At 49.7% G+C, this 15,571-nt stretch overlaps 1 long non-coding RNA gene across 1 annotated transcript; it reads left to right on the top strand.

Annotated features, from left to right (window-relative positions):
- The first annotated feature begins 6,102 nt into the window (after nt 1–6,102).
- Nucleotides 6,103–15,337, top strand: LOC149346534 (uncharacterized). Its single transcript, XR_016292092.1, has 4 exons — nt 6,103–6,271; nt 11,355–11,438; nt 13,640–13,766; nt 15,228–15,337. It is a non-coding gene; the product is annotated as an uncharacterized LOC149346534 (long non-coding RNA).
- Nucleotides 15,338–15,571: the final 234 nt, after the last annotated feature.

Raw genomic sequence — 15,571 nt, 5'->3', positions numbered from 1 at the left:
TCCCCCGTGGTGGGGGCCGGAGGCATCCACGTAGAATACGCCGGGTTTCGATCCATAGTGGCGGGCCAGGGCTTCCGCCCGCGCCAGGCGCCGGCCATTATGGTCTTCACGGTTCATGTTCGCGGGAAGAGGGCGCACGTGGAGGGCGCATCTCCACTGGGATGGAATACGTACGCGCTCTTCCATAAGAGTGGTGTGTTGGATGTGCAGTCGGGCAAGCAGGCGGCGACCCGACGATGTCTTTGAGAGACGTGTGTATTGGTTGGTCAAGTGGGCTTCCCGGAGCTCCCTAAATGTGTTCACCATGCCCAGCCCCAAGAGGCGCTTGTTGGAGGTGTTCACGGGGAGGCCCAGAGCTCGCTTAATAATTTTGCGGAGGATGACTTCGAGTGAATCCTCGTCTTGCTTCCGCAGCTGGAGGTATGGAGTCGAATATAGAATTCGGCTGGTTACAAATGCATGCGCCAGCCGCAAGGCGTCCTTACATCGTAACCCCCCGCGCTTGTTAGAAACCCGGCGGACCAAGCGGCCCACCTGGTCCCCCACCTGACGGAGTTTGGCCAATGTTGTTTCTGACCGTCTGTTTTGATGTATGAAGAGCCCCAGTACCCGGACTTCGATATTTTCAGGAATTGGACCTGTCTCAAGAGACAATGAAATTTTGGCTGTGCACTTTGGTGAGGGGCGTATGTGCACAAATTCAGACTTTTGGGTGGAGCATTGGAGGCCGCAGCGGCGAGCATAACGGTCCACTATGGTCGCCGCCTCCTGCAGGTTGGCCTCAATGTCTCCAAGGGAACCCTGTGTAGCCCACAGGGTGATGTCATCGGCGTACAGCGCATGCTGCACACCGGCGACAGCGCCCAGCTGGGCCGGTAGGCGCATCATAGCCAAATTGAACAACAGGGGAGACAGCACCGCGCCCTGGGGTGTACCCCTGGTTCCTAAATGAAAAGGGCCATGTTCTTTATCCTGGACTCGAATGTAAGATTGTCTGTCGGTTAAAAATTTCCGAATGTATTGAAAGGCGTTTTTGCCGCAGTTAGTTTGAGAGAGGTGGGTGAGAATGATCTCGTGGGTAACGTTGTCGAATGCACCCTTCAAATCCAAGGCGAGTACGACCTTGTCATTGTGAGGGCATTCGACGGGGTCGAGGACATCCCGATTTAGTTGTAGCAGGACATCCTGTGCAGATCTTTGTGGGCGAAACCCGAACATGGTGTCTGCGAAAAGGTGTTTGGATTCCATGAACTCGGACAACCTGTCACGTACCATCGTCTCCATGAGTTTGCCCACACAGGAAGTCAGAGAGATGGGGCGGAGGTTGTCCGTGTTGATGGCCTTGCCAGCTTTAGGAATGAAGGTGACCAGGGCGGTCTTCCACTCGATGGGGAGTGGCACTTCCCCAAGCCAGATTCAGTTAATGTAATTCAATAAAGACAGGTATGCCAGGTCGGGGAGGTTGGCTAACAATTTGACTGTAATTTTGTCCCGACCCGGAGCGGTGCCGCGTTTCATTTTTGCCAGGGCCGCCCTCAGGTCGTGGATCTGGAACGGTTGATCCAGCTCAACGTTCTCAGAACCTGCATAAGAGTACGCCGGCCCGCGGGGGTCCTGTGTGGTGCATAAGTACTGGTCCCGGAGCTTGTGCGCCAATTGAGTTGTGTTGCCCTGAAAGCTGTGTATTGCTCTTTGGAGGTGTTTTTGAGTTTCCATGCGTGTTTGCGTTGTTTCAATTAGGGCGCGAAAGAGCCGCCACGTGTTCCGGCTGGACATTTGCCGCGCGGCCGTATTGCATCGGACAACCCAGTTGGAGTCGGCGAGTTGGGCCGCATACTCAGCCGCTCGTTGAGTGAGCTCGGCGATGCGAGCTTTAAGTTTTCGGTTGTGCTTTTGCCGGCGCCACCGACGGACGAGGCAATGCCGGGCCTCCCAGAGGTGGAGCAGGTGGTTGTCCACATCCGAGACCACCTCTGAGAGTTGAATTTGAGTTTCGGAGGAGCGAAGGCAAGAGACCAAATGTTGTGACCAAGACTGGTAGCCTTGCTCATGTATGGGTGTGGTAGTGTTATAATTTTGCCTGAACTTGGTCCAATCTGGGAGTCGGGCTTGCGTTGTTGGTCGTGCGAAAGGATGGGTCCTAATCATTGTGTTCAGGAGGCAGTGGTCGCTGCCGAGGGTTTCCTCGGTGTTGACCCAGTCTGCATACTGAATGTTGCGGGTGAAGGTCAAGTCCGGACAGGTATCCCTAGTCACGGAGTTGCCGATACGAGTTGGGTGGACTGGGTCAGTGTGAAGAGTGAGGCCCAGCGTTGACGCAAGCTCCGCCAACTTGCGTCCCCGCTTCTCTTCACGACAGTAACCCCACATCCGAGCGGGAGCGTTGAAATCGCCCACAATCAGGAGGGGGTTCCGACCCGCAACTCTCAGCGCGCGGCTAAAGAGGTCCGCGAATGATACATTCGGAAATTTCGGATTGCAGTATACATTGAGTATGTGTAGCGGTGCATCCTGCTTGCGCAGTGGGAGGAGGGTCACCATTACATATGAGTATTCAAGTTGTATGTCTAAGTCGACCTGGTTGGCTGTATAATTTCTATGGACTAATAGACAAGACGAGGGGTCCTGCTGGAACGTCGTATAATTTGTTAGTGCGGCGCCTTTCCCTGGCTCTTGGAGGGCAACCACGGCTGGCAAATGCTCAAAGGTTGAAAGTAAAAGTCGGAGGTCGGCCCGCTTGGAACGGGACCGGAGCCCCCGACAGTTCCACTGAGTAATCGTAATAGGGGAAGCCGATTTGGAAAGGGGGGAGCGCCTACACCGGGGGTGTCCCGCCATGCTCAGATTTAGAGGTGAGAGGTGGAAGTGAGGCTGCCCCCGAGCCAGATACTAGGGGCTGAAGCTCAGCACCTAGAGGGGGGCAGCTGTCTTCGTCATCGTCAAGGTCATTTACTCGGCGGGACAATCTGGAGGGCCGACCAGATACGTCCTTAAGAGGACCGGCTCTGCGAGAAAGGCGGGTGTTAGTCGCGACGTGTTGAGCGATCATAGAGGGGATAGCCTCCATGGCTCTAGCGATGAGGCGTTCCATCGCTGTCTCCAACAGGGAGTCAAATTTGGAATTTAGACGGGCTTCGAGTTCGGCAAGGGAAGGTTCCAGAGCCGGCGTCGCCGCCGTCTCGCTCTCCATAGCGTCCGTGTCGGAGTTACTAGGGGGAGGGGGAGTTGTTTTAGCCTCTAAGGCTTCAATTTTGGCAAGTAGCATCTCGTTTTGTGCCCGGAGAGAAGCTACAATGTTGTGGAGCTCAGCGTCAGCCGCCGAGCGAGGGGGAGGGGAGAGGAGGTGGGAGGAGGAGGCAACCCTGCCTGAACCGCTCACCTGTTTGCCATTTTTGACGGCGTTGGCCCAGGAGCCGGTCGCGCCATTGTTGTCTTGGGAGCGGGCTTGCTTCTCCTGGCCGCCGTGTGGGGGCGTTGGTGGCACTTGACAGCTCTTGGCGTCCTTCCCGCTGGTAGGCGTCTGCCGTTTTGAAGCATCGCTGCCGATGCTGCTTGGGTGACGTGGCTGCCTGCCCGTCCCGCTGGATTTCCCGCTCTTAGGGGCGGCTGGCTTGGTATGGCGATATTTTGCAGTGCAGTCCCGCGAGTTCGTGGCATGGCCACCACCACAAACCGCACATTTTGGCTGACACTCGTGAGGGGTCCGCACCCCCTCTTTTACGGGTGGCTGCTGTCCACACAGGCCACACGTGTCTTGGGTTGGGTTGGGGCAAGAGTCCACCCGATGGCCGACAGTTCCACACAAGCTGCAGGCCGGAATAGTGCGGAAATATGGCTGCACTGTGGCAATCTCGGAGTTGTAGTGCACGTATCGAGGCCTCACCGTGCCGGCAAATGTAAGCCTGGCCTTGTTTGAGGAGCCGAACTTGCGGATATCTAGTAAAGTGCCGCTCCTCCACTGCACGCAAGGTTGGAGAGACTCAGACGTCTCTTGATTGGCCACCGTAATGACCCCATAGCAGACGTCCTCTTGATGTTCTTTCAGATGGCCGGCGAGAGGCACATCTCCTTTGGTTGATTTGATGGAAAACTCGCCTAGCAGACGGTCTGCGACGTGAGCGTTCCGGGTGGTAGCTAGGATCAAATTTTGCTCCTTGCATTGGAGGAGGCTCAACTCGGCCGCGTTAGGCGCCCCGAGGAAAGCGCCGAACGCTGCACCGAGTTCGCCGTATTCAAAGGCGTCCCGGATGGCCAGTGATTTCCGGGGCTTGATGACGATGACAAAGTCGTCTTGGTTGAATTTTGGTAGAGGCTTGGGCCTCCATTTGGTCACGGGTTTGCGGCCAGCTTGGCGGGTAGCAGCAGCCTTGCCGATGGTTGGCGTGGCGTTCGCCTCTACCTTGGTCTCTCGTCTGGAGCGGCGCTCAAGTAGACGGAGGAGAGATGCATTGCGGATCGGGTCCGCGGGCGCCGATTTGGGTTCCACAGTGACGGGAACGGTCGACCAAGACATGGCGTCCGGGTCATAGCCGCGTTGCAGAAGCGTTTCTGCCATCTTGCCGAAAGCGGCTCCCTTGCAGCCGAACGCCGGCGCAGCTGTTAGGCTTAGCGTCGGCGCCGGAGGCGGGTAGGAAAAACCGCTCTAAAATTTGTAAAAGTGGGCCCACCTAGATGAAATTGGTGTCCACAGATGCCGATGAACTTGCCAAATCCAATGGGAGCAAAATTGAGTGGATGCCTGAATCGTGCTTATAAGTGCGTGGGTGATGAGAGAGATATGTGGGCAGCAGGCACTGACAACACTGTGCCAGAAACGCGGCGCTGAAGCCATAGTCCTTCGGCGTTCGTTGTATTCATTGTCGTTAGCGTTGACAACGTTTTACACTACGACCATTTTAAAGAAAAGAAATGCGCATAACAGGCTCCCTGAGTCAGTGGAAGGCTGAATCGCGCTTACAGGTACTCGGGGTGAAGAGAGAGATATATATGGGCTGCAGGCATCGAGAGCCTTGTGCTAGAAACGCGGCGCTGAAGCCATAGGCAGCCGGTGTTCATTACATTCATTGGCGTTGGCGTTGACAAGGTTTTACATTGTAATTATTTTAAGGAAAGGAAGTTCGCATAACTGGCTCCCTGGTCAGCGGACGCCTGAATCGCGCTTATAGGCATGTGGGGTGATGAGAGCGGCTCTAGCGCTGCATGCGTTAGAGCCGACAATGGTGAGCGAACACTCGCGATCAACCATTAACTGCCACCTGCCAGAGTGGCAGGGTGGGTGAGGACTTTAATGTAGTACATATAAAGACAAACAGGCATTTTTTGCCAATATACGGGAGAACATCCCTTTCCTCTCGCCCGTAACGCCTCCCACGCCTGTGACATCTTGCACAGACCTCGTCTTTAAGAACCAGGCATTGGTGCAGCAAGTCGAGCATATAAGCATCTATTTCTCTGACCACAAAGCCTCCTTCATGGCAATCAAGACCTGTTAGTGGAGTGTTTTTTGAAGGAGGAATATGTGTGAAAAATAAGTTGTCTATAATTGTACATACATGTCATGCTCGAATTTTTTGCTTCAATCTATCAAAAGCTTAGTCAGCTGATGAGCTTCTGTCAAATTTCGCATTAAAAAGTAAGGTAATTGTCGGCAATTTTTTATTAGGAATAAATAGCCACTAACAACAACGAACGCAAAGCGTCAGTGTGCTCAGTTGATATCAGTGCGCGTTAGATTCCGAGGTGGCCGAAATTATTCCGGAGCCCTGCACTGCGGCACCTTTTTTCGCTTTCTTTTGTCGCTCCTACTTTCCTTCCCTCAGTCACGGTACGGTTCAGGTGCCCACCCAGAAGTGAGGCTGCTACTGCGAGCTTCCTTTTTCTTAAACCAATTTGCTCCGCTGCTCTGCACCAATGAGAATTTCTGCCTGTGTTCTCGCTGTAACCACGGAAGCGAATGCGAGAGAGGCCACGAAACAGCTGAGAGAGAGAGAGAGAGAGAGAGATGGAGTGTACGTGAGCACGTGACCACTTGAGCACGACTGCTAACGTGGCAGTCCACGGAATCAGACGGGCTTGCGATATCAATCCAAGAAGAGACGCCATTGTGTTCGGGTCATGTCGCAGGTGAAGCGTCTCGGAATGCACAAAAGCGACTGCTTGAATGCGCCGGCAAAACCTGGATGACTTTTCACAATTATGTGGAGTGATATCGACTCAGCAGAAGCTTTCCACGGCATCTGCCTGGGCGCTGGAGCAGACGTCATCGTGCATGGTGAGGTCTACAGTGCCTTCTTAACAGCACAAAGACATAGCATGTTCCGGAACAGCGATGGTGGGCAGGTAGTTCTAAGCCTTTTTAGGACATCTCATTGGAAGTTTGCGGCAGAATAGTTTGCCCGGTAACTGGTCTTCAAGCCATCATTAGATACTACCACATTTTCTTGTTTTCCTCGGCGGTCAAAGCGCTCTCTGCGCAGTGCATATAGGTGTCGTAGCGCTGGACGTGCGTCGGAGCTAGCTTCGTCGATGCACGTTGTGCATTTAAGAGCTTCTCGTCACATAACGAGAGGGCAGCCGCTCGTTGCTGGTGCGGTTTACTGTATGCCACGTGCATCCTACCGATGTACTACTTCTTCGAGAGTTTCCGACTATCACAGAGCGCGTCGGCTTCCTCAGTTCGATGCGTTCATGGTGGCGACGACTGACCTCCTCACCATCCTGTTCACCTGAGAGCCATTGCATCTTCGCGTATTAGCATCCGCGAATAGGCCTGGTACTCAGAACCGTTCAGTCGACGAGTGCCTTAAAAATATAAAAAAAACTTAGCACTTTGACAGTGGAAATGATTGAATGTGCTTTCGAACGCAGTGTCGCCAGGCCTTATGGGGGCGCGAAAGATTCTTCGAGTGTCGCCGAAGCTTTTCAGGCCTTTCCTTTTACACTTTTAGGAAGAAGGAATTTACATCCATGTGAAAGAACCAGTGAAACAACCGGAACATGGCCGTCAGGAAACGAGCGACGCCGATGTTAGTACAATTTCGACATCGTTAAAACGCATAGCCGGCATAGCTGGTATCGGGCTCCTAAATTGATGATCACAATGGGAATACGAGAGCACATGAAAGCGAATATTAGGACAAAAACTATTGGTTCTCTGTTTGCTTCTGGTTTCTTGTCCGAACTTCTCGACTTCTGACTCAAAAGACGCGGAGTTCGGTCCTGGACGCGGCAGTCGAATTTCGATAGAGGCGAACTACCAGAGGTCCGTGTATTGTGCAGTGTCAGTGCACGTTAAGGAACCCGAGGTGGTCAAAATTTCCAGAGCCCTCGACTACGGCGTCCCTCATAGCCTGAGTCGCTTTGGGACGTTAAGCCCCCATAAACCCTCTATTTGCTTTATCATGTCTGCATCTTTAATTTTGCTCATTACCTGGACTTATGGAATATTCTCTACATCGCGTCAATTTTTGGAAACGCGGCACCTGCTCCATACGCTGCGGCAAATACAAGTGTTAGAAACTCTTGTAACTCCTTTTTGGAACTTTGCCCATACGCGCAGATTTGTGCCCTAAGGAAAACAACTGCTTATGAACTTCGCCAGATTCTCTTTGTCTCGAATATTCCTGGAGCAATTGGTGCTGGTGGAAGTTTGCAACAAATTTCCACAGCCATTCGCCGTGGTGGCTCGGCTTCTGAGCCATAGTTACGGGTTCGAATGTGACCGCGGCAACTGCGTTTCGATGGAGGCGAAACGAAAGGGCTCCCGTGTGCTGCGCGATATCAGGTCGTGGAAATAATTCCGGAGCCCTCCACTGCAGCACCTCTTCCTCTCTCTGAGATCCCACCTTCCTCCCTACTCTAACAGTGCGGTTCGGATGTTCACCAAATGTCGTAACATGCAACACGCCCGCGGAATTAGTGGATTTTTGAAGAAAATAAATGTATAGTAACTGTCTCACATCTTAGTTCAAGAGAAAAGAGAGAAATATACGCAGTAGTGGGGCGTTTACTAATAATTTGGACCACCTGGGGAAACAACGTGCCCTGACATCATTTGTAGCACTTCTAGCTGCATTCTCGGCCAAAAGTCGAGAGATGAGTGAAGCCCTCTTTCCGGGTAACGTGGCATAAACGCGGCACAGAATGGGTCGTCGGCGTTCACTGTGTTATTGGCGTTGAGAACGTTGCACATAATTTTTAGGAAACGAAAGGCAATAAATCGCTCCCTGGTTCAGTGGACACCTCAATCGCACTTTACCTACAAAAAAAAATTGGACGGCGCTTAATCTTCGCCTTGAGGAGTGGAACGCGACAGCGTGTTGCAGCGCCGCTAGGGAGTCCACGGAACGCCATCACCAGTCGGCGCGACGCCTTGCCCATCGGCAATACCTTTGAACACCGCTTTTTTTTTAGGGAATTAAGTGGCTATTGCCCACATCTCGGTTAGGAAGGGATGAAGCCGTGAGTGGATTATAAAGAAGCCTCCGTCAACCATTGGGCAATAATTTTCTTCACCTGCGGTTTTTTGCACTCGAAGACATCCCTCAGACACGGATGCGTTTCGCATTTTTCAGCCATGTCCAGAAGTCCACCCCCGTATTACAACAGTGCAAACGAGTGTCCTGACCATTGAGCTTACTCGGTGGATGCGTAAGCCGCCCGATGAAGAGAGAATGAAAGATTTTAATGCGAAAGCAATACTACTTGCACTTTCACGGCGTTGCGTGCCGCGGCCGGTGACCACCATCGTGCCGCGGCGGTGACCACCATTGACCTTCATTTCACCTTGATTGCATTAGATTGGATTAGATTGGATTACATTAGATTGGATTGGATGGATAGGATGGACTGGATTGGATTAGATTAGATTAGATTACATTACATTACATTAGACTATATTAGATTACATTGGATTGCATTGGATTGGATAGGAGTGGATTGGATTGGATCGTAGTGGATTGAATTGGATTGCATTGGATTCGATTGGATTTGACTGGATTTGATTACATTACAATAGATTACATTAGATTAGATTACATTACATTATATTAGATTACATTATTAGAGTGGAGTGGATTGGATTGGAATAGATTGGATTGGATTGCATGGGATTTGATTGGTTTGAATTGGATTGGATTGGATTGTATAACCGATGCATCACCACAAGTCTAACCACAAGCACCACCACCAGCTACGCTACCAGCTGTACCATGTTGTACGTACGGATATTATTGCGAAAGCAATACTACTAGCACTTTCACGCCGTTGCGTGCCGCGGCCGGAGACCACCATTGTGCCGCGGCGGTGACCACCATTGACCTTCATTTTACCTTGATTATATTAGATTGGATTAGATTGGGTTACATTAGATTGGATCGGAGTGGATAGGACTGGACTGGATTGGATTGGGTTAGATTACATTATATTACATTGGATTGCATTGCATTGGATTGGATTGGAATTGATTGGATTGGATTACATTACATTAGATTAGATTAGATTTCATTACATTATATTAGATTACATTAGATTAGATTACATTAGATTAGATTACAGTGAAGTGGATTGGATTGCAGTGGAGTGGATTGGATTGGAATGCTTTGGATTGGATTGCATGGGATTGGATTGGTTTGGATTGGATTATATAACCGATGCATCATTACAAGTCTAACCACAAGCACCACCACCAGCTACACTACCAGCTGTACCACGGCGTACGTACGGATATTGCTTTCGCAATTACCGGGCTTAACCAAGCTAAGCCACAGCAAACTTTTTTATCTGGAAAATGAAATTGTTAGAAGAGTTGGAGGGGTCGCGCGGATCTACGGCGTCTTGCGACCTTGCGCAAACCACAGTGCCTGAGGTGAGTGATTGCAAGGGGCTTTTTATAGTAAGAATATTTTTTTTTTGTACGATATTGCATCACTGCTGCGAACCGTGGCGTCATAAAGGGTAGCTGGCAATGGTAAAAGGAGAAACAAATGAAACGGAGAGGAAAAATACGACATCTAGGTCCATTTCTTGAAGCTCCCACTGAGCGCAGGTGCCGAAATCGGTATTTGTTCAAGAAAAGAGTAAGGAAACGTCGTTTCCATATAATTTGGCGTTATTTTCGTAGAAGCTTTAGCCTCCTTTAAATCCGACACACAGGACACATACTTATCTTCACTTCAGTGTAAACCGTAAGCACTCATAGCGTAGAGTTAGTAAAATTAATTTTGGCTGTTCCCAGCACTGATGCAATTTTCAGTGCACTTCATTCCCGAGCACGTTATTTTTAAATACAGGCAAGCCGTTGGAAAGTAGGCGTCACTTGGCGCAGACCGTAAAGGACATGTGTTTTACACCGCCGTGGTGGCTGAGTGGTTAGGACGCTCTGCTGTTGAGCCGGCGTTCCCGGGTTCGAACCCGGCCAGGCGGCCACGTTTTGTTGAAGGCGAAACGCGAAGAAGTACCCGTGCTGTGCGATGCCAGGTCACGTTGCGAAGCCCTCCGCTACGGCAGCTCTTTCTTCCTTTCTTCTTTAACTTCATCCTTTGCCCCTTCCCTTACGGCGTGTTTCCGGTGTCTACCGAGATGTGAAGCACATACTGAATTCCTTTCCTCAAAACCGTTTATGGTTTATTGATTTAGTGCCTCAGGCTATAAGGGACGCCGTAGTGAAGGGCTCCGGAAATTTCATCCGCCTGGGGTTTTTTAACGTGTACTCACATCGCACAGTACATAGGCCTCTAGAATTTCGCTTCCTCCGAAATTCGAATTTTCCATAAGAGGACACTTGGAGAGTACTGGGTCTGCCCTTTCCTGACTGCCCAAGGTACATCGTCTACCGCTACTTGAAGGGGATCATTTGAGGCTTATCCTACCGAGAATAAACTTCTCTGATACAGGTATGTTCGCATGAACGCTGCAGCGAATACCTGAGCTCAGCTAGCCGAAGGATTCTTCTATCCGGCACCTGATGTTTCTTGTGGACTAAGTGACCGTCACGTCAGAAAAGAATTTCTTGGTCCATTTCAGCCGGAAGAAATGTGATAACCATCAAATCGCTCTAAACTACTAGCCAGGTTATTAGGGACGCCGTAGTGAAGGGCTCCGGAAATTTAAACCACCTGGGGTTCTTTAACGTGTACTGACATCGCACAGTACACGGGCCTCTAGAATTTCGCTTCCACCAAAATTCCAATTTTCTATAAGAGGACACTTGGAGAGTACTGGGTCTGCCATCACTGACATCTCTGAACAACACTGACTAGGTTCCCGCCTTTTTTTAGTGTTACGCTCCTCATGATACAGGAAAATAAACTCGCCGCATTTTCTAACCAGCTTCTGAATTTCCAACACATCCGCAGGAGTGGCTAAAGGACGCAGTTACTTCGCTGTCACGGAAACAACTGACGACAGCACCTGACGAGGATCGAGAGTCAAGCTCACAGGTAAATACCTCAGTCTTTCTTGGCAAACACAGAAACTGTGTGCGTACTGCATGGTTTACGTGGTTAAGAAGGTATTCGTTGTCTCTGTAAGGTGGATGAAAAAGCTCATGGTTTACTTGGTTAAGAAGGGATTCGTTGTCTGCGTAAGGTAGATGAAAATGTTCATAGTCAGTGGTTAGAGCACTCGGCTATTAAGTCGAAGTACCCGGGTTCGAACCCGACAGGGCGGCTGCGTTTCGGTGGAGGCGAAACGCATAAGGCGCCCATAGGCTGCGCGGTGGCAGAGAACGTTAAAGATCTCCAGGTGGTCGAAATAGTTCGGTGGACCTCCACTAGGGCACCTCTTTCTTCCTTTCTTCTTTCATTCCCTCCGTTGTACCTTCCCTTATCGCGTGGTTTGGGTGTCCACCCGAATATGAGACAGTTACTGTGTCATTTTCTTTCCTCAAAACCAACTCTCAAAAAGTGTTTTTTTTTTTACACGCCGAACTTCGGCCTCACCCTATTGCACGTAACAGATTGCATCGAAATTCATTAATACCGGTCACCGCTACCATTATCGTCAAAGAAAGCACGAAAACAATCTCGAGAAGGGTAACAAAAATAGCTGCTGGTGAGCAGCTGTACCAAGCTCTGTTCACAATTCTTTTAAGACCTATTTGCGCCATCAAATTTTGAGTAACTGCTGAAGTATTCCGGCTCTTTCTGCTAAGATTTTTATTTCGTGCAGTTCGCATTTCATTTAATGCTTATACTAGTTGTATATTTTCTTGTTCTTCTATGTTCATGGTGGCAAACGCTTTTTGAAATCGTGGTAGAAAGTTTCTCTGAAGCCTTCAGTATCCTTCTAGAATGAACGCAACTACTTCTTTCACACTCTTACAACTGCGCATGCGAAACATTTCTGAGACTGACATTTAAAATGGAATTTTTTTTTAAATGGTTTCCGAGGACACCAAATGCCGCAATAATTGTCTCTAGCATCGTTGGATAATCGAACTGCACCGTAAAAGAAGGGAGGAAGGTGGAAGTGAAAGAAGAAAGATTTGCGGTAGTGGAGGGGCTCCGAAATAATTACGACCACTTCGAGATCTTTAGCGTGCATTGACATCGCAGTGCACTCGGACGCCTTTTCCGTTTCGACACCTTCGAAACGCGGCCCCGCCGGGCGTTATTATTTATATGGCAAACCAGAAAAACAAAAGCAGGGGTGCCTTCAGAACATATGCTTGATTAATGCCTATTGCGGCTATGCATGAATTTCCCCATCTTCTATTCGTAAACCGGAGCGCAGCCCGCGGTAAACCACAGTCAAGGTCCAAGAGGGGTATCGCTTTAGAAGTTCACGGGAAACATGTTCTAGAGGGGCTTTAATGATACGTGCTCATCCGGTAAATGAGTTATCCAGATTGGCTGCTTTGAGAAATTCTTGATTACCGTCTTCTGCTAATTCATTGATCCTTGCTGAATGTGACATGTATCAGGCCGCAAACTTCAAAAGCTTCAATTAAACTGCTCGAAACCTCATAAAAGGGGGGGGGGGGGGGGCGAGGGACGGAAGGTTTTCCTTGCAGTGACTACCCCAGCGGTAAGACCGAAGCAACTAAATGCGCTTTGTCAAACTTCCGTCTGAAGAGGTTGCCTCCAATACCCGTATTTTCACGGCGAGAGCCGTTTTGCGTAGTCTGCCCTGAGCCGCCTTTCAGCGCAACCCAACGATGCAGCTAGCGGCACGCCCGAGCTTCTAGCTCATCCTTAGTAGGCTTGAACTAAAGAGGAGCTGAAGAGATAAGACAAGAATGGTGTGGACAATGAAGCACCGCCTTAAGAGTAAAATGCGAAAAGACAAATGGTTTAGTTCCCATATATGCAGAAGGTCATTCTCCTCATTGTATTCATACATCAGTGGGAGTCCTCATACTCCTCTGGCGCAGTGGTAAAGCCATTAAGCGATGCTCCACTGCCCTGCAATGGAAGGTGCTGCTAGCGATGGGCCTGTGCGGGACACGTTGCTCTTCCCGAGCGACCAATCGTTAGCTTCCACCTTCCTGCCCAATAGGTGCATGCCCAATGGCTCCCATCGGAAAGCGCAGATAACCTGACAAGCATTGATAAGGAAGGAAGCACTGCTTATATTTAACGCACACTCTGGAGTTGGTCGTAATGGGCCGTGCATTTTGAATCTCTGCATAATGATGCAGGCGTCAGCATCACGGAGCTGATCCCGCGGTCGATTTCCATTGGGTCGTGTGGCATACCTGCACCGCGTAATGGCCGACTTTCCGGCGGCAGCGAGTCCTGTAGCATTTGCCACACTATTATAACCAGGTGAGTTCTTCCGACGTCCAGCTCTTTCCTTATTCCGATGCAACACATGTCGCATTAGTGATTTGTTTAGCTTGAGTACCGCGATTGACTAATTTTGTGTGGGGATCTGAGGCTAAGGTGTTTTGGCGGGGCTGGATTTGCCTGCATTGTCTGTCCGTTTTGTTGTCTACTTAAGCTCTCGAAGACGCATATCAGGGAGCGAGTGGGGGAAAGGCAAAGAGGACGCCTTTTTTGTGCTTTTGCATTCAAGAACAAATTCGCGTGTAGCAATGAATTTTTTTCGCGTCCTAAATTTAGGCAGCAAAGCATGAGCGTAATTTGTTCCAGCTCTTTGGGGATCCATCCTTCCAAAATGGAAAACTTCTACTACTTGAGTGCAAGCTTATTCGAGTCAAGATTTGCGACAGTAGGTAATAAGCAGTGGCTGGTATCTAAATGTTATAACAGTGGCTGAAATGAACGCAGGGCTCCATTGATTGTGTCCATCCTTTACTTTACTGAGGTATAGACGGGGGCGCCAGAGTCTTGCTTCTGCGACTTAAGACTCTAGAAGCAATTATGAATGTTTATAGATAAAAAACCCTAAAAACTGCTTGTCTGTAAGCCTAGGAAAAATTCCATGTCCTCTTGTGCAGAGCAGGAAGCCTTAAAACGAGCTAGACATCGTAGCTATTAGCTTGGCATGCGTTGCAGAAATCTCGGCAGGTTGGCATGAACTGAACAGCACAGGAGATAGTGGCAAGCAGAGATGGTAGAAGCGGCCCCAGATTCCAAGCGTCTTAATGTAACCTGGAGCCATAGATCTGGCATAAAACACAATGCACCTCCCGCAAAACTAGTCCCTGGTCGCATCATGTCACCTTCCACAGATAATGTACTTTTTTTGTGATAGTTTTCGTTGTAGCGCTTCCGTGAAACTTAGAGTTGTAGTATTTATTGCGCAATCCTCCGATTTTTTTTTCTTTTCAGGGGTTCCAGGTAAAGAATTCGCCTTTCTTCGATCTTGAAACCAAGTGAAGTTTTGGAAACCGGTGCCTTGTTACGGTATATTTGCTCTTTGTCAGCGCTTTCTCCTCCTCAGGGAATTTATCGTTGAAGTGAGTATGTCGTATCATAACGTATGGACTTGCTTATGGCAGATCTGCTATTGAGGCCTCTGCGAGGTCTCGTTCCTTCGCTCTCAGTGGCTAGCCCTAAACTACGAACTCCGACACGCATGGTTTTGGCCTCTGAAATGACTGCCCAGTTAGTTTCATAGTTTCCAGTAGCCTTCAGCTTTCATTCTCATGGATTCGCTTTACCAGACAGAAATTGTTAACACCAAATGCAGTTCTCAATGAGCACTGAAACTTCCATGGACGCCCTGTGGACGGCTTGGACGTCCATGGGACGTCCAAGAGAATTTAGTGTTCATTGGGATTGTCCGTTGTGCCAATGTAAACCCGGTTTTTCTTCCTGCAGATGGACCAGCCACTGAGCAGCCCATGACAGCGGCAGCCCTGGGCGCTTACTAGGTAGTCTGGGACATGTATGGGACGTATGCGTCACCGCGCACAGCACCGGTGAGAAGAAATTGAGGTGCAAGAATCTGGTGAAGGTGGGCTTGAGTATCCTGGTTATATATGTGCTTTTGAAAGATATGAAGAAGCGAAGACAGCACGTGCCACAAGGTGCACAACCAGTGTTTTTTTCTAATATACTCATAGCTCACCTTGTGAAGGTGTATGCATGGGCCTGCAGTGGCCATTTAATAGGTTTTCTAAAGGAACAGTTTGCTTTAATCCAGCTGGCGTGTTGACCAAAAG

The sequence above is a fragment of the Amblyomma mixtum genome, chromosome 4, assembly GCF_055824585.1.
Source record: "Amblyomma mixtum isolate Tamu chromosome 4, ASM5582458v1, whole genome shotgun sequence".
Taxonomy (NCBI): Eukaryota; Metazoa; Arthropoda; class Arachnida; order Ixodida; family Ixodidae; genus Amblyomma; species Amblyomma mixtum.
This window is presented reverse-complemented; position numbering and strand designations above follow the sequence as displayed.